Raw genomic sequence first — 19,476 nt, 5'->3', positions numbered from 1 at the left:
CCAAGATTTGGCCAACAGTTCATTCATTTTGATACTTGAACTCTAGACATAAGAGGGAATTTAGAAATCATGTAAATTTCACTTAATCATTGATACTTAACAGTATCCATGTGTTACGTAAAACATATACATATGGCATGAATTATATAAAAATGCAACTAATTTATGACTCTAATTTATGTAACTTACATAAATGACATTAAATAGAGATTCCCATCTTTGTCTCTCCATTCCTAGCGTAGGGGGAGGGGAAGATGGAAAAACCATAGGACAGTAGACTAAATTTCCCAGAAGAAGAACAAGAAGGTTAGCTATGAACCCAATAAAGCTCCACTCACATTAACCTTTCCCCATTCCAATACTCAGATGGTGTATTGTTGAAATGCAACCATGGCTTCAGGGACAAAAGAGTAAGAAGATCCAAGACAAATTTTAAAGAAGACTGCCAAGGGCATTATCTTTTACTGCACAGAAAGAAGGCTGCATTGGATTATAATAGAACTTTAGGCTAACATTTATAATTACTTGGCTCAGTTTATTGAAATGAAAAAGTCTGAATAAATATACAATAGAAGTTAAATGGCAAGACAACCCTCATGTTAAAATTCTTTAGGCAGAAATAATTTATATTATTAGTGGTAGCTTTTCATATGGATGACAAAATCTAGCATAAGGACTAATCAAAGCCAACTCAATTTATATATAGTATGAAAAATGGAAATTTAATCAACAACTGTTCTCCTGAGTTACTCGGCAACTTTCTCTCTTCTCATGACTTTCTACAACTTTCTTGTTAAGACTGCTTTGTTACCTGAATGTTTATAATACACGGGGCATGTAACAGGTAACATGAATGATGCCAAAAATCTCAACTATGTGTAAAGGAATGACTAGGTTATGGCCCTTCCAAAAAACTGTCTGTGCTTTTTACATAAACATGTAGACAAAACATGGTTTATTTTGGCTCTGAGTACAGTCCTAAAGTGGGGATTCATCACAAAGTTCTCCAAGCAAAAGGATTTCAGAGAAGCAGTTGACATTCATTACAGAAAACAAAATCTATTCAACAGGAAAATAAGTAGGCCAGATAAAGAAATGTTTCTTGCACTGAAATATAAATAATACTTATTAAATTTCACAAGTCTGAGCAGGTTTGCCAGTGATTGATTTTTTTTTTTTTTTTTTAAGAACTAGCATTTTTAGCTATTAGATTAGGCAGCAATCATTACTGAGCTCCTGCAATGAGTAAGCCAGGGGCTGTGCTAGGCACACTATATATATATATATATATATATTCCCAATTTAATCTTTCTCATATCCTTCTGTAAGGTAGGCATTGTTGCTTCCAATTACAGACAAGAAAACCATGGCTCATGCTGGTGACATCACAAAGTCACAATATTAAGACATGACTCTATTGGGATTCCATCCAAAATGTGGCTGACTCCAAAACTCCAAAGCTGCTGCTACCTTTACCCAATAACACCACCAAGAAATTACAACCAGAAATTACAATGACAGAATTGTTTCCTAAGTACAGAGGATCAGCTCTGGGGTCAGAAGCTCTGGATTTTAATTATGCTTCTATTGAGTGGTGGTTTCCTCCAAATTAATGGAGATGAAAATAGTATTTAACCTCGTAAGGTTGAGGTGAGAAGCATATAAAAAAGCCATAGTGAAAGCACTTGCAAAACAAGTAAGCACTATTTGTATGTTATTATTCCCTTCCTCTTCACACTTCAGCTGGGAACTGCATCAGAGGAATCCACCCACAGAAAATATTACCTTCTGGAGACCTGAGCAACACAAGCCCTGGCACCCAAGAGAATGAAACTTAAGGGGTAAGGAGAGGAGAGGACTTGGGCACCATCTCTCTTCAGTGTAACTTCTCTACCACTAGAGAAATAAAATAACTGTTGTGGGCCAGCTCTGCCAGGCACAGCCACAGTTTGCTAGGCAAGCTGCTGGTCCCAGTTACTCAGCCATGTGAGAATGGATGGAAGCCCCTGCCCTCAGGTAAGCTCACTTCTACCCTGTGGGAAAGGAAATTAAAATAAAACCAAACAAGCCATGGTCCAGCATGAGCCTCACCCTTTCTCATCAACTTCCCCTACTCACTCATGCCTGCCCACCCACCTACACACACACACACCACACATACAGAGATGTGGTGGTTTTTCCCATGGTACACAGTGGGTGCTTGTATTAGAGCAAGCACTTGAGGCCCATTTGTCCTCATTAAGGGACTCTACAGTGGTCTAGAGTGGGGATAGAATTTTAAACACGGACAATTCAGTATAGTGGCTTCCAGACCAGAAAAGGGATCATTTCAGTATAGACAAAGGAAGGCTGAAGACCGTGCAAAAGAAAAAAATCAAGATTTAACTACATAAAAATTTTATACTTCTGTAGGACTAAAAACAAAATTGAAAGACGAACCAAAGAGAAAGCTGGAGGGGGAAAAAAAAACTAGGTGAAAATACATGCAATAATGAGAAAAAGTTAATAAGGGTTAATAAATGAAATACAAAGTTTATGACCAATGAGAAAATACTAATTCCCAATAATAGGCAAAGTTCATAAACAGTTAAACAGGAAATATAGTCAACAGTCAGATAAACACGTTTGATCTCACTAATATCAAATAAACCATGGACGCCTGCATGGCTCAGTGGTTGAGTGTCTCTGCCTTTGGCTCAGGATGTGATCCCAGGGTTCCGGGATGGAGTACCGCATCAGGCTCCTTGTGGGGAGGGTGGGGGGGACTGCTTCTCCCTCTGCCTATGTCTCTGCCTCTCTCTGTCTCTCATGAATAAATAAATAAAACCCTTAAAAAATATATATTTAAAAAAATAAACCAAAAAAATGAAATATCTTTTAGAAAATTACCAAATATTAAAATAACAGTATCATTCTGCTACTGGTGGCAAAAATTAGTACACACTTTTTTGGCAACAAATAACCGTATCAATCAAGATACCCATATGCATGCCCATCCCTTCTACTTTTTGTCATCTATGATAAAGATAAAAATGATCTGAAAGAGAAAATGCTGACTGCATAGATGCTCATCAAATACTGAAAACAAGCACCAAATGGGATTAAATAAATCATGAAATATCCCTAGATGGAATATTCTACATCCTTAGAAATAATATATTATTTCTAGCAATAGTGTAATGTAGGGAAAGGCAAATAAAATATTAAGTATAATAAAGGGGGAAAACAAATATTCAGAATATTTCAAATATGGAAAAATATATAAAATTTAAAAATGGAAAGAAACACAGCAATACTATTTGCACCTTTGTGTAGTAGGATTACTGATGACTTTACTATGTCTTTAGGGTTTTTCTATACTACTAAAATCTTCTATAAGGTGCATATTACTTTTATAATTACAAAAAAAAATGTAAATAACAATCTCCCCTGCAAACCCACAACATATAATCGATGGAAATCCAACAACTCTCCAAACCACTCCCACAAATACCCAAACAACTGTGCTGTGGGCAGGTAAGACAGTAAACTGATGGAAGAGTGGCTTTGTTTTATTTTTTTATTTTTTTTTTTGAGTGGCTTTGTTTTAAATCTAAGGCTAGAAAAACATTAGGCTTCTTGATATGAAAACAAAAACTTCACATCCCACTTGTCAAAACTACTTTGGAAATTCATTAACCAAAACATTTTCCGTCAGGATTTAAACCCACACACCAAAATTATCTCCACAGAACAAACTAGTTAAGCGAGCAGGAAGTTTACCAGGAACACCCTAAAAATTAACAATTGTTTTTACAGCTCTGATAAATCCAGCCAGCTCATGTTAGTACACAATGTAACACAAACACTCTCCAGTGAGTCCTCTTAAACAGGAGGGGCACGAAATCCTTATAATAAGGGTTTTCCTTGGCAAGAATCACAGATGCTATGGAAATTGAGCCTTTGGGGGTTCACCCTCCTAAAAGCTGATTTTACAAGCTTTGAGATGGCATTCACTATCTGGCTTCATCTTCACAAACCTAGAAGGCAGGGTTTCTGACCCAGCTCTGCTGTCAGTTGTGACTTTAATTCCTTATTCTGCCCCATGCACCATAGGGTGTTCAGCAGCATCCCTGCACTCTGCTCACTCAAGGTCAGTTCTCCCTCTGTCCCCAGTTATAACAATAAAAATGTTCCCTGACCTGGCCAAATGACTCTCACGGACAAAAATCACTCCAGCTGAAAACCACTGGTACAAATTACATGCTATCACTGCCTGCATTTTAAAAAGTAGGGAACAGACACAGCTAGGCCCATCTAATTTCAAAACCCAAGATCCAAAACTCGATACTGTACTTGTACACAGGTAGGAGGCATATCTTCTAGGATAACTGATACACACCCATCTTTTCTACTTCAATCTCCTTTGCATCCACCCCCATGGAGCCTTGTCAAGGCCTTGGTGATGATCACGTAAACATGTATTGATAATAACAGATAAGACTCTGGCAAAAAAGGCACAGTCCTGGCCTTCAAAAGGTATATAATCTATTTGAAGAAATAAGACATAATCATGGATCGCTACTTAGGGTGCCAGTTTTAGAGAGAACTGTCTCCTCACCTATAAAATGGAGACAATGCTAGTGCTGCCTTCATAATTCACTATGAGCATCTCAAAATCACCCTGAACTCACCACCCACTTGGTAAGTGAGCATTTAAAAATCCAAAAATTTAATTGCCTGCTTGCAACTGAGTTTGCAGGTTGAGCCCTGATAGAGGCTCCCAGCAAAGGTTTCCTGAACCGGTTTCAAGTGGGCCTAGAGGAAAGAGAGAAGCCACTAGGAGCAGAAGAAAAGGTGGAGTGGACTTAGAGCACTCCAGAGGGGCAGAGCCTGAGTCTCAGCCCAGCAGGACAGGGGAAGACAAGCTGGGAAAAAAAGGTCAAGATAAGGTCACAAGGTGACCTCCAGGTAACCAGTGGTGATGCTGACCAGGTGAGACCTAAGAAATAGCTCTCCTAAAAAAAAAAAAAGTAACCAAGGGCTGTTACCTCGCACACATTCCATTATGAAGGTGGAGAACATAATTTCTCAAACTAAAAGATCAGCATTCCTGGAGAACAATAGGCAGATGCCTGCTTTAAATTCACATACATGAAGGTGATGATTTTGCCAGAACAAGGAGTCCATCTGTCCTAAAAGTAAACCCCAAGTCTTCTTTCCTAAGTTCACAGGTCCTCTTGCTCTCTAAGGGCATCAGCCCAACCAACACAAAGAAATAAGAGCCCAAACTAGCCAGGTTTCCTGTTTTTAAAATCTGGCTTTCAATTAGGTGAAATCTCCCAAACTTTAAGTAGTGGCTTAAATTTCTTTAAATACTGTGTAGGTCACATCAAACCAATCGCTAGGCAGTCTCCACCCCAGGACCGCCAGGATAAAAACTGCCATAAGCCACAGCCCACAGGAAGTCAAGTAAAGCTTTCTGGGGCAGGCAGGATAGTCTCACACACAGGGTATATTTGGAAGATTTGTCTGGCAATGTGACATAGAATAAAGAGAAGAAATTTGTGTGGAGGCTGCTTTTAGGCAATAGGTTTGAGCAATGGAATGTAGAAAGGGCCCACAGTACCCTGCCCACCTGGCTGAATCAAACAGGCCTTCAGGTGACCCACCTCAAAATAGCCAGAGGCCCAGGGCACCTAGGTGGCTCAGGTGGTTAATTGTCTGACTGGTGATTTCAGCTCAGGTCATGATCTCAGGGGTCATGAAACCAAGGCCCACACTGGGCTCTGTGCTCAGTGAAGAGTCTGCTTGGGATTCTCTCCCTCTGCCCCTCCCCACAATCCCCCCACCCCATTCACTCACTCCCTCAATCTCTCTCTCAAACAAATCTTTTAAAAAAAAATTATATATATAAAAATATATATATATGTATATCCATAGGCCCTAACTGACCAATGCCTACCTACATTAGACAGTTACCAAAAATGGGGCAGTTCCATACATTGCCATATCTCATCTTCCCTCTTTAAAAACAGCCCCCACCTACTGCCTCATTGCAGGTAGTCTCTCCTCTGCTGTACTGCTCACCCTCCACCTTGCGGTGTATTCAATAAACTTCTATCGCCTTTGTTCTGCCTCGGGTGAATTCTTTCACCTCCTGTACCACTGGCTTTGACCCAATCACCACCCCACATTTGGGGGCCCTCACTGACCAGGGGAGACACCCTCCTGAGACACCACAGTCTATACCAGAGCTGAGAGGGATGTGAACCAAAGCAATAGTGGAGGCAATAGAGATTCAGAAAATGTATAAAAGGCAAAAAATAACAGTGCTGATGGCCAGGAGAGGGTCCCTAGGACACCAGACACAAACCTGACCCATTGCAAACTATCAAAGTTTGACTTTAATAGTCTTTAATGAAGACGAGTCTTTAAGACTAGAAGGAACAGGCTTACAAGTGTGTTCTTTGACTTCTGAGAGCAGGGCCATCCTCTTGGACTCGTGACCTTGTCGTCACACAGGACCTCGTACTCAGAAAGGCTCCACACTTGGTTTAATGCTCTTCTATCATCATCTTCAGATTCTTAATTTAACTTTGAACTTGTGTTTTGTAAGAGAGGTCTGATGGAGCAACGAAGCACATGAGCAAAGGAGATCCCGTTTAATATGTGTGGCCACGATTCTTATACAGTATTTGCCATGACTGAAGAGCACATAATTTCTGTGGATTCATGATACATGGGAGTCCAGAAAGACTAGTCCAAGAGAAGTGTGTGACAAATACAACTGAGTGAGCAGGTGGGTGGGTGCTGACAAGCTCCCAGAACCCAAGCTTTCCATTCAAAGGAACCACAACTCACTTTGCAAGCAGAAACAAAGCAATGTCTTTCTAAGAAACACAAACAACCAAGAAATCCTAGCATATCCTCTTACTCCTGTTACCTCCTTGTATTAGCCAACCACGCACACTGAAAATAATGGTGTAGAAGAAAAAGGAAAAATAGAGCAACACATGGTTCTTTCTCCTTTCAGTCCTTCCTTAAAGCCAGCCCATCCTTCTGTAGGACAAAGACTGACAGAATGAAGGGATCAAGAAGTGAAATAAAAGTGGTACATTAGTTTTGGGCAGTGTTTCCACATTCTGGTGAGAATACACACACACCCATACAAGTTACAAAATACAAAGTGTGTGATTCCAGTAATTCTGCAGATGTGTCAACTGGCCTTGTACCATATAAACAGTACAAATCCTAATAATTTAAATTCTTAATTTTTCAGGCACCTGAGTGGCTCAGTGGTTGACCATCTGCTTTTGGTTCAGGTCATGATCCCAGGGTCTTAGGATTGAGTCCCTTATCAGGCTCCCCTTAGGGAGCCTGCTTCTCCCTCTGCCTTTGTCTCTGCCTCTCTGTCTCTCATGAATAAAATCTTTTTAAAAATTTAAATTATTAATTTTTCTTCACTTAGAACAGTATTAGGGGAACCTGGGTGGCTCAGTGGATTAAGTGTCTGCCTTCAGCTCGGGTCATGATCCCAGTCCTGGGTTTGAGCCTGCCTTCTCCCTCTCCCTGCCACCCGCCCCCCCCCCCCCCACTTGTACACTCTCTCTGTCAAATAAAATCTTTTAAAAAATAAATAAATAAAAGAACAATATTAAATAGCAAACAAGGACAAATGGCAAACAAGGACAAGAGGGAGTGCAGAAGAAAACGAAAAGCTTTTTATGTTAGGACCTTTAATAATTTCAACAAGGGTTAAAATTCTCATTTTAAACAGGGCTCCACAAATTATGTGGCCAGCCCACTGAGAACCACTGAACTCAAGAATATCATGCCTATCTAAAATGCTACACATGAGGCACCTTGGTGGCACAGTCGGTTGAGCGTCCAACTCTTGGTTTCGGCTCAAGTCATGATCTCAGGGTGGTGAATCTGAGCCCCGCAATAGGCTCCCAGCCTGCTTGGGATTCTCTCTCCCCTCTCCCTCTGCCCCTCCAAAACGACTGCCACCCACCCCCCAACCCACCCATTGCCACATGCTCATGCATCCTCTCTCAAATAAGTAAATAAAATCTTAAAAAAATAAATAAAATAAAATAAGGGATGACTGGGTAGCTCAGTGACTGAGCATCTGCCTTTGGCTCAGGTTGTGATCCAGGATTGAGTCCTGCATCAGGCTCCCCAGAGGGAGCCTGTTTGTGTGTCTGCCTCTCTCAATGGTCTCTCATGAATAAATAAATAAAATATTTTAAAAAATAAAATACTACACACACTGGATAAGTTCCCCCTGATGTCTTTCAAGGCAACCCCCTAAAGACCCACCAGTGGACTAATGGGTCTATGCTTTTTTTAAGATTTTATTTATTTATTTGACACACACACACACAGCACGCAGAAGTAGGCTAAGAGCAGCAGGCAGAGGGAGAGGGAGAAGCAGGCTGAGTAGGGAGTCCAATGCAGGGCTCATCCCAGCACGCTGGGATCATGACTTGAACCAAAGGCAGACGCTCAACTACTGAGCCCCCCCAGGTGTCCTTAGTTCTATGCTACTAATTACTGAATCGCTTGAATCCTTTTCTCCCAGGCCCCTCACTCATCACAACACATCTGCTGAAATAGCACAAACCCAAGGTCTTTCCAACGAAAAGTGGCTCTAGAGACAATCAGTTAAACTGAAGACTATAGAAGACCTTACCCGGAGCAACAGCTAATGCAGAGACCTCTCTGCTGGACATCTCCCTTCAATAGAGTGCTTTTCTGTGCTTTAGTGGTTCCATTTTAACCAAACTCAGGCTGTTTCTCACCACGCAGCGCGATCGGGTTTCCCCTGGGAAGTGGTTCTGTGAACCACTAAGTCTGGCTGTCTAAAAATTCCTCCTTCAAAAAACAGTCAAGTTTCCTTTATCTCATGTTATTCTCCTCTTCTGTTTTGTACCACCACTTTCCACTTCAACAAATTAATTTCCTGCCTAGAGACACATCCCGGCAAATGTGTCAGTTTGTATTGTTTAGATGAGAGACTTCTGTCATTCTTTCAAATTTTTCCTCTGCACCAATAATCCTGGGAGCCAGCCTCTCAAGAGCCTGAGTGGCTTGTCTATGAATTTCCTTTCACTGCCTCCTAGTAGACTGAAAAAATGCAGACTGCCTGCAGTGAACTTACTCAACTCTTGTCCCTTCCACTCACATCTTTTTCTATTTCCCCGTCCTTTATTCTAGCCTGGCTGAAGGAGAGCTCTTGAGGAGTTCAAGACTAAACCACTCTCCACCGGATTGTTAATCTATCCCTGTCCCCATGAGACTTTGTACTCATGCCCTCCTTGCTTTTGCTGCTTTCACATGACACCCTCCACCTGTGCCTGCTTCAAACCAGGCTATCACAACATGCCTCTCCTGGTTCGATTCCTTGAAAGGCTGGGCTAAAGGGCCACCTGCGGTTCATCCCCTCCCTTGTAATCCTTAGTTTTTTGCATGCTGGATTCCATCTCTATTGGGCTACTGAAACTGTGCAAAGTTCACACACAAATGATCTGGCAACTGGCTGGACCGGAGGCAGTTTCTTAGACCCATCCTTGTAATGGGTCTGTTGCACCAGATGGCAAGGACAGTCTCCTTGCGTTGGGTGTGCTTCTTCCCTTGCTACCACCATCTTCCCCTTCTCTGATGGTTCCTGCTCTACTACCTCTGTCAGTAAATTTCTTTAGGCTGATCATGTCTAAATGTCAAGAGTTCCTTGAAGGTTGTGTACTTGCTTCTCTTTTTATTCTGTATCTTCTTCAAAATAGGTGGAGGGGATTGAGAGATACAAACCTCTGGTTGGTAAAATAAATCACACAAATTAGAAGTACCAGCAGAGGGAATATGGTCAATATATTGTAATAATAACAGTGTTATTACAATATACCTATTAATAGGTACCTATTAATAATATACCTATTAATAGGTAGATGGGAACTACCTATTGTGGTGAGCATTGCAGATGTACAGAACTGTCGAATCACTACGGTGTGCAGCTGCAATTAATATAACATTGTAGGTCAACTATCAGTAAATTTAAAAATAAAAATCACTGGGAATATTTGATATATTGTACACAGCATAACAAAGACCAAATAACTAAATTTTCAATTTCCCTTTTTTAGATTCTGAAGTATTTTAGGGTTTGTTGTATTTCAGCAGATTACAGGCATTTCTCTAAGATTTCCAAAGGTAAATCAAATGCAAGATGAACTGTACTCAAAACTTATCCATAATAGATGACTTATTTTCTTGATATTAGAAACTTTCAGGGGCACCTGGGTGGTTTGGTTCAGATGGTTGAATGTCTGCCTTCGGCTCAGGTTCTAGATCTCAGGGTCCTGGGATCAAACCCCTCGTTGGACTCTCTCCTCAGCGGGGAGTCTGCTTCTCCCTTTCCATCTGCCCCTCTTCCCTGCTTGTCCTCGGTCTCAAATAAATGAATAAAATCTTAAAAAAAAAAAAAAAAAAACAAAACTTTCATGGCCTAGAAATAATTTGACATTAGATTCAAATAAACCCCAGCATGCCACATTCTGTCACGTTTCCTTACCCCATATTTTCTAGCCCGTTAAAAATATTTGACTATAAAAATGTCAATAAATTAAATATATATGTGTAAAAAATAAAAAGAGTTCCCTGAAGGCTCTATACCTGCTTCTTTTTTAATTCATTATCTTCTTTAGTGAGTTCACCTACTCTTAATCCTTATGTAACAGTTTCTTGGAAATGCTCCATCAATCTAGGATTTTGCCTAAACTCCAAACTTAAATTTCAAATTCTTAACATCTTCATGTGAAGAAAATCAAATCATTCTAAAAACCTAATGAGACAGGTATTATTTTACCATAATACAACACAGTTAAGTTATTGTGGGTCATGATGGAATCTCAAACTCCAGGTGTTCAACTCTTAATTCATCCTATTTCCCATCAAAATTCAACTTGCACCTGTATGTGTTTCTTGATTAAATTTAAAGCATAATCTTATCACTCTCTTAAAAACCCTAAGGGCCAGCTCCATTACATCTTACCTCTCTTAATACTGTATTGATCTATCTTATCTTTCCCTAAAATTAATCTCACTGTATTCTACATTTTGCACCAAAGCTTAGCATGCTCATCTCCCCCCCACACTGCCTCAATATCTCCTACTCTTTTAAGGCCCATTCAAATCCCACCTCCTCTAGGAACCCCACCAAACCCAACCCTTTGTTCAAGTGACTCATCTAGCTTGCAGTATGATCTTCCCACACCTACCTCCCAAAGGCCCAGCAAATTGATTTTTTTAACTTAATATACTTTTTATAATTCAGGAGTAATGCATGAATGTTGTAAAATAAACATTAATAGGCTTTAAAATTTTTTTCATCTTCCCTTGTCACTCTAATCTCACCTCCTATAAATCACCCCATTTAATAATTTTTCATGCATTAACAAATATAAACTATACATGCGTGCTTGGTTGTTTTTCTCAATATAGAATAGACATATGTATAAGTCAACATGTTTTTTTTCCCCAACCATTTTAACAGCTAAACAGTTGTCTAAATCTGTTTTTTATTATGGTTATGCGTGAGGAGAGCCATCTCCTTTCTGCCTCCATCTTCCGTATGTGAATATTCTCAAGGGTAAAGGCTATGTTTTGTTCTTACATCTTCAAGATGACCTCATACCAAGACCAAGAATTACTTAAACACAGATATTATCATATTTGGTCCTCAAAAAGCACATAGCCAATAAGGACAAGGGATTCTAATCTAGAGTTGTCTGACTCTGGAGTCCACATCCTTCATCCCTAGGCTACAGCTAATAAATTTTTCATAAGGCCATCCTTTGCTTTTTAAACCAAGTTGGAATTCAGAAGAGCTCCAAGTATTCTGGTGTAGGCAGATGGGACTGAGGAAAAGAGATGGGGCACTGGCCGATTGGTGAGTATGTGGAGGTTAGTGGTTGCAACTATAAAGCTAACCTATCACTCAGTCCTTCAATCTGTGTTTATGGAGAACCTACCAGAAATTGAATTGCCTCGTCCTCTTCAGGCTCCCCATCACACTCTCCCTCAGGAGTAGCTGTCAACATTTGTTGAAAATCTCTGTGCCAAGTGTGCCGAGATTCTATTAATTTCTAATTTTTTTGAAATTATTTCTAAAAATTCTACGAGACAAATATCAGTACCATCATTTTAAAGATAGGAAAACTGAGGGACACCTGGGTGGCTCAGCGGTTGAGCGTCTGTCTTTGGCTCAGGGCGTGATCCTGGAGTCCTGGGATCAAGTCCCACATCAGTCTCCCTGCATGGAGCCTGCTTCTCCCTCTGCCTCTCTCTCTCTCTGTGTCTCTAATGAATAAATAAATAAAATCTTTAATTAAAAAAAAGATAGGAAAACTGAGACTCAGAGAAGTTAAAATACTTGCCAATATTAGACTATAATAAATAGTGAATCCAAGATTCAAGCTAAGGGTCTGTGTGGTTCCAGACTGATCCCTCTTTTGTTGTACAGAATGCTGCCTTTCAATTATTAGAGAAAAGATGAACTATGACTTTTTAAAATTTAGACACAGTTAAGATTACATTTCACTACAAGTAACTGACCCAACTTTTGTGGTCTAACCAAATGGAGATTTTCTTTTTCTCCCAAAAAGTCAAGAAGTGGGCAGACAAGGTCTGGTTCGGCAGTTTGGAAATGCCATCAGCTTCTCAGCCTGCTTAACCTTTGAGCTTTTTGGTCTTTGGTCACAAGATGCCTTCTCCACTTAGAAAGCAGCCTTCAGGGACGCCTGGGTGGCTAAGTGGTTGAACATCTGCCTTTGGCTCAGGCTGTGATCCCAGGGTTCTGATTCCCCACAGGGAGCATGCTTCTCCTCTGCCTATGTCTCTGCCTCTCTCTCTCATGAATATATAAAGTCTTTAAAAAACAAAAAAACAAAACAAAAAACAAAAAAAACAGTTTTCATGTTCCAGGGAGAACAAAGAGCAAAAAGTGAGCTCACAGAAGCCATTCCCTTATAAGAGCTTTTGAAAGAGGGGCGGGAGCCCAACCCACCTACTTCCATCTCATTGGCCAAGACCATAGCTCTAAGACACCCTGCAAGGATTCTGGAAAAATAAGGTTTTTGTTGTTGTTATTGTTGTTTTTTCAAACTGGACATGGTGGTAAATTAAACAAAATGGGGTTAGCTGAGAGAAGATGTGGGTGGAATGGATTCTGATTGGCATCTAGCTGTGTCTGCTCCAAGGGTGATGTAAAACAAGTCATCCTAGAGAAGCAAGGTACTCTGGGAAGAGAAAAGCAATGAAAGAATCTCCATATTTAGAAGCTTTCTGGTTGTGCAAAGTCACAAACTGATGGGGGTGAGGGCTGGAAGAACATGAACCCATCCAAAGCAGCTGATTCAGAGGAAAAACACTGAGATCCAGGTGACTTCACACAAATCATCCTGGCCAACTCACAGGTTCAATGGGAGTGTTTTCTCTGAGTCCCCCACTGCTTCCCTTCCTCCCACTCACTCACTTCCTGGAGTCAATACAGAGGGGCACCTACAGGTTCATTCAACTCCTCCTATCATTCATAAGAAGAAGTAGAGCATGTCCAAATTCCAATTCAAACAAAATAAAACTCTCTACTATGTGTTGTTATAAGCAGCAGCATCTTTAGACACAGATAATGGTTGCAGAAACACAGCTTCTGCAACCACTGCAGCCACACTAACAAGTTAGAATATTAAGAAAGTAGGCCATTGAGTTCTAGCCTTGTTTTCACTTTTTCCAAATAAAGTAAACTCTATAAACTGTCCTCACAAAAACTGCATAAAACTCTGCGGTGGCGAGATGATGACATTTGTGCAAGTACTATAGAGAGAAGGGTGACAAAGAGTGAGCAAAAGAGGACTAGATCCTGTGAGCTAGATTCTACATAAATACAAGGTAACATAGGCATATTTAGTGGTATGATAGAGTATTACTTGCAGAACATGAAAGAATTAACCCATTTCCCAATAGGCTTCCTACTTCTTCCCAAGAACTCCCTTGCTTGCCTAAGGAATTTGGCCACTCATTTATGAATGAGCTTGCCAATAAAAACTGCATCTTTACTCTCTCGTACCAGGTAAAATTAAGCTTGCTCTTTTTAATAAACACATACATGTGAGAAATCAGCACACCTGCTCTCTTGAATTTGTGTCTGTTTTTATCAATCAAATCAATGCTTGATTTCCCTAAATTAAAAGAGAGGTGAAAATACTTAGCCTTCCTCTGGAGTTCAGAGGGTGTTCATAAAATCTACAGCCAGCCCCAAATATTACAGTACTTGATCTTCTTCCATCAGGATTCATAGTCGAGACATGAGCCTTTGCCAGAATGACTGATACTAACTACAATTGAAGTTTGTACAATTCCTTCAGTCATGGACATTTTTAGGTACACCACTGTACAGAAACCACCAAATGATCTTTCTATTCTGAACTCATTATGCTTGCCAACAAAAACAAGGATTCACATGTAGGCCAGTCAAAATGTGAGTCACAGCAAGTTCTAGTGAGACACAAAACCCAAGTCCAGTCACAAACTGTGACAACACACCCACCAGGACCACTCAGAGTCCAAAGCCGTATTTCAGAAATAGAAACTCTTCAACGGGTACAGACCAGAACACACTTCACTCAGACCCACCTCTCCCTCACAAAAGTGCCTAATAAGTGTTCAAACATAAAACTCCTGGAAAAGCCCATTTTTAAATCTAAAATCCAGTTGTTTGGCCTTTTAGACCCTTCAAAATGGAAAAAAAATATTGAAGCAAAAGTAATCCTCACCACTTGGCCTTTGAAACACTGTCAACTTATGCCAAACTGGCATCAATAACGTTTATATTTAAAATAAACAGCATAAAAGAAATAGAAGAGTCTTTGTATTTTTGTAGGGTGGGTTGGTTCAGTTTAGTTTTTTTAAGCCATTACCTCCAATTAATTAAACATCAGTCTCTGTGGTTGTAATATATGTGACAAAAGCTGTAGGCTTTTCGACTAGGAAAAAGGTTCAGACATGCACAGTGAGGACTTTGAGGGAAAAAAATGGCATAATACACTAGAGATGAAGCAACTGCACAAGCCCAGAGCAGTTTTTGGACAGTGTCTATTTTTGAACAGTCTGATGACTGATTTAACCGTGAAATTATCAGCCTTTAGGTGAAGGGAACCACTGGCCAAAGACACATTGTTCCATTTATCCCCAAACACCACCCAGTGTCATTAATCTTAACAGCTTTGCATCTCATACTTACACCCATCTGTTCAACCATGGTTAAAAAATAATAATAATAATCCCAGCTCCCTGAAATATTTCACGATTGGCTGCTCAACTATGACTTTTTCTTTTTTCTTAATTTCAGAATATGGCTTTCTAGGGAAATCTCTGGGAATAAAAAGACCATGATTATGCAATATCTGTGCCCTATGTTTCCACTTTGAAGCGGTATTTCTTTAATAAAGAATTAAAGACACACACCCAAATGTGAATGAATAGTCATTAATTCACTCATTCATTGTTTTGAAAAGGTAATTCAAATCAGGCCAGAAACATGTAATAATATCTTTGAAAAGACAGAATCAGATGCATGAGATCTTCTTTCAGTTAACAGTTTGAACAATGTGCTATTTGGGAACTTTTTTTTTTTTTTTCCTTTTTTAGAGTGAGCAAGAAGGGAGAGGGGCAAGAGGGGGAGAGAATCCCAAGCAGACTCTCCATCAAGTGTGAAACCCAATGTAGGGCTCAATCCCAGGACCCCTACACCGTGACCTGAGCTGAAACCAAGAGTCTGAGGCTCTAACAAGTGCACCGCTGAGGCACCCCTGGGAACCTTTTTAAATAGCAGGTGAAAAACTCAAGTTAATTTCATGTAACAAATTACCAACATAATATAAATTAACTATAAAAATACAAACATTTCCTGAATATGAAAGGCACGTTTTTAAAAGGGAGTCAGCTAGTCAGTAACAGGGAAAAAGTGGCCTTGTTCTGATTTATCTCACGCTGGTACAGCGAGTGACAAAAAAGCTACATAAACAGTTAAGTTCTCCCTCACTCGTTTCCAAAAAATGTCTATGATGCCCTTGAAATTAGGCACGAGTGATCTAGTACTATGTTGTCCCCTGTATTTCAAGTCAACACTCTGCCCACAAAGGCCAGATTATCCTACTTTTTAAAAGATTTTCTTTATTTACTTGAAAGAGTGATGAGAGAGGGCACAACAGGGGGAAGAAGAGGTATAAGCAGCCTCCCCACTGAACTAGAGCGGGGCGCAGGGCTTGATCCCAGGACCCGAGCGGAAGACATAGCTTAACCACTGAGCCACCGAGGTACCCCATCCCACTTTTTAAAAGTAACTATCAGAAGTATGATATTTGCTGGTTAAAGAGAATTTAACCAAAACCTGATCCTACCTTTCTCAATAATTCAACTACCTTTCAAGTTTTGTCCTTTAAAAGCACTTTGCTTTACTGTATCATATCTGCCTTATAAACACAAAGGTAATAAATATGGGTGAAAACTAAGTACATAAAATTAGTGTTATTACTCAAACTGTGAAAAAAATTTAAAGCATCGGCATATTCAAGTCCCTAAGCCAGAACTAGTTTCCTGGGAAGAAAGCATAAATTTGAATTTGACACGTCAGGACAACATTGTAAAGATGCTCTTCACTTGAGTGGGCTCAATGAGTGGGGCTGAAAACGGTTTGGGCCCTTGCTTGCTAGTTGTTTCAGTTATTACAAACTGCAGTTTGAACACTATCAACCAAGAGCTCACCTCAGCCCATAGGAATTCCACATTACCTCCTCTTTCCCACTGAAAAAAAGTCCACTGGAAAATACAGTTGTTTTATGTACTTCCCATAGAACATAAATAGAAAAAAACCCATTCACCACTATATCAGAGCTATTAAGCAATTGCTTATTTCTTAGCCCCAAAACACAAACCGAAATACAAGTGTTCTGATCTTTTCAGTAAAAGACATCTTCTCTTTGCAAAAAGCCTGTTGTTTATCCACTCTGTGCTAATTTTTTCAAGAACTAAGAATAATACAGACCCAGGTGTTCTATACACAACAGCAAAACAAAACACACCTTTCTAGCTCTGAAATCTGATTGTCATGGGCTACAAAGATGGAGAATCCCATCTATGAGTCCTGTGTTCCCTATTTCCCTCCTTGGGTTTATAAGATGTGATGCGGCTTCCTTCTTTTCTCCTCCTGGAAACGCCCTTTCATTCAAGGCACCTGGGATGCAGCTTTTGCCTCACGATGAAGTTCACACCTGACCTGGCAACAGAAGGATCTTCACTGCTGAGAACAGTGGTGAATGAAAAGGGAAACCTGACTCCCAAGTCTCAGCCCGTATGTGGGTTTTTGGTTGTTGTTGTTTTTTTTCCCTTCTCCAAAAGAAAGGGCCTCAAGCACTGGTAAGTGAGGGCTCTGAATCAGCTTACGGAGTTCTTTTCCCCAGAAAGTCCCTCACAACCAAGAAGTGACCTGAGCACACAAGATCTCCGAACAGGAAAAAAGGGTTTCAAACAGGAAATAAAAATCAGAATTCCATACTTCCACTTCTCAAAATACCTTTTCCTCCCAACGGCCAATTGCTTTCCCTAAATACCTAAACCTGGACACTAAATCACGTTCTTCTATTGCTCTCTGTGCTGCTTATTGAAATGAAGGATTTGTTTTGGTCCTACATGTTGAAAAATCCATGCTCCTATAATTAAGAGTTTGCATGCCACGCCTTCCACCTCGTTTCCCTGTTAAAACTCGCTTCTCCAAAAAAAAAAAAAAAAAAAAAAAACACATAATCCTTGAAAACCCAACTACCAGCCTTCATCATTTTCTCAAGCAGCCACAGAAAGCAGATCTGAAGATTCTCAGCAGCTTCCCTAACCCCTCCAGATCACAAAGTTGGCAATGAAAGGGATTCTCAGTGAGAATGTCAGAGTGAAAAGGAGTTGGAGTTTTAGAAGTGTGCCCCCAAGGGACGAGTTTTCCCGCAGCTCATCATGAATACACCCCAAGTGAATTTCTCACATCCTGACTGGACTATATAAAAGGATTTTTTTTTTGGGGGGGGGGGGGTTGATATAAAAGGATTTTTTTAGGTTGATAGATAAAAATATTAAGAATATCAACGATACCCTTTCATTTAAATCAACATGTAACAAGCCACCGCGAAACTAAAAAAAAAAAAAAATACAAACCTTTCATTCTCTCAAAGGGCATAATTTTTGAGTCGAAATTTCATAAACTTGTGACATTTTTAAATACCACCGCCCCCCAACACACAGACACACACACACTTCTCTAATTGGGGTTCTGGGGTGTTGCTGGAAGACTAGGGTGTGGGGGTCGAAGGACACAGACAATACCTTACATGTCCATCCTGGAGGTACTTTTCACATCAAAGCTAGTTGGGAGCCCCAGGAGTTACGCCCTGTCCCCCCCCCAAAAAAAGTTCCCGTCCCCCGTCCCCCCTCCACCCCCCGCCCCTTGGGAACCTGGAGTGAGTAAGGAAAGGAAACCGACCCGGGGAAGAGGAGGAGCAGCTGCAACCGCACAACGGTGCCACTTCCCTCCGGTCCCGGGGGGAGCCCCACGCCCTTACCTGGGGGTGGGAGCCGCCGGGCACTTGTTCCAAAAGTTCTGGTTCACCTTCCGTCCGGGTTCCTAGCCCCGGCACGGCGGCCCCGCCGCAGGCGCCCAGCGCGAAGCCCGTCCCGTCCCGCTCCCGCCTTCCCCACCCTCTCGGCCCTACACCATGTCAGGAATCCGGGCAGGCACCGAGCTGCTGCGAGCTGACATCACTCCCAGCTCCAGGTACCTCCCCCTCCCACCTCCCACTCGCCCTCTCTCCTCCCTCCCTGCGGGAATTAGCCAAAGAGCGTGCGTAAGGGGGCGGGGCCGGCCGCGCCCGCGCGCCCGCTGATTGGGCGCCGCGGCCGTCACTCAGAGGAGTCGCCTGCTCTATACATTCCTCGCGGAGCCAGCCTGGGGCTGGGAGTGGGTGGTGGTGGTGGTGGTGGTGGTGGTAGAGGAGGAGGAAAAAGGGAAAAAAAAAAAAAAAATGCTGCCTTTCCTGCTATCACTGGGGAAAGGGGGTAAGCGCCTTTAAACTTCTCGGGGCGTGTTTTCCTACATCCTAGATCGGAAACGAAACTAACCCACCCGAGCCCCCCTTGGTAAGGGGGAAACAATCGCCTCCTCTGTGCCCCGGGCAAGTGCGAGTCCCGCGGCGCGTGGAGCAGAAGATGGCTAGCTCCGAGTCCGGCAGATGGAGGAAGCCTGCTCACCCTGCTGCCCCCTTTTATCATCTGGGGGCTGCTGCGTGTTCCCTCAGATGGGGAATTTAGAACTTCCAAAGCGCCGGAGAGGTTGGGGAGGGAATCCCAGAAACCGGTTGCGACCCCCCCCCCCCCAGCTCTGAATGGGTTAACTGGTGG

At 41.4% G+C, this 19,476-nt stretch overlaps 1 protein-coding gene across 9 annotated transcripts in view; it reads right to left on the bottom strand.

Moving 5' to 3' along the window:
• PPFIBP1 (PPFIA binding protein 1) overlaps window positions 1–18,791 on the bottom strand; it is a 167,287-nt gene extending 148,496 nt beyond the window's left edge. For 8 of the 9 annotated variants that reach the window (XM_041736506.1, XM_041736509.1, XM_041736508.1 and 5 more), the window contains exon 1: window positions 18,642–18,791. The gene's annotated coding sequence lies outside the window, so the exon portion shown is untranslated. The remainder of the gene's footprint in view (window positions 1–18,641) is intronic. The other variant, XM_041736507.1, reaches the window with a different exon arrangement.
• Between the last annotated feature and the right edge of the window lie 685 nt (window positions 18,792–19,476).

The sequence above is a fragment of the Vulpes lagopus genome, chromosome 21, assembly GCF_018345385.1.
Source record: "Vulpes lagopus strain Blue_001 chromosome 21, ASM1834538v1, whole genome shotgun sequence".
In the NCBI taxonomy this organism is placed as follows: Eukaryota; Metazoa; Chordata; class Mammalia; order Carnivora; family Canidae; genus Vulpes; species Vulpes lagopus.
This window is presented reverse-complemented; position numbering and strand designations above follow the sequence as displayed.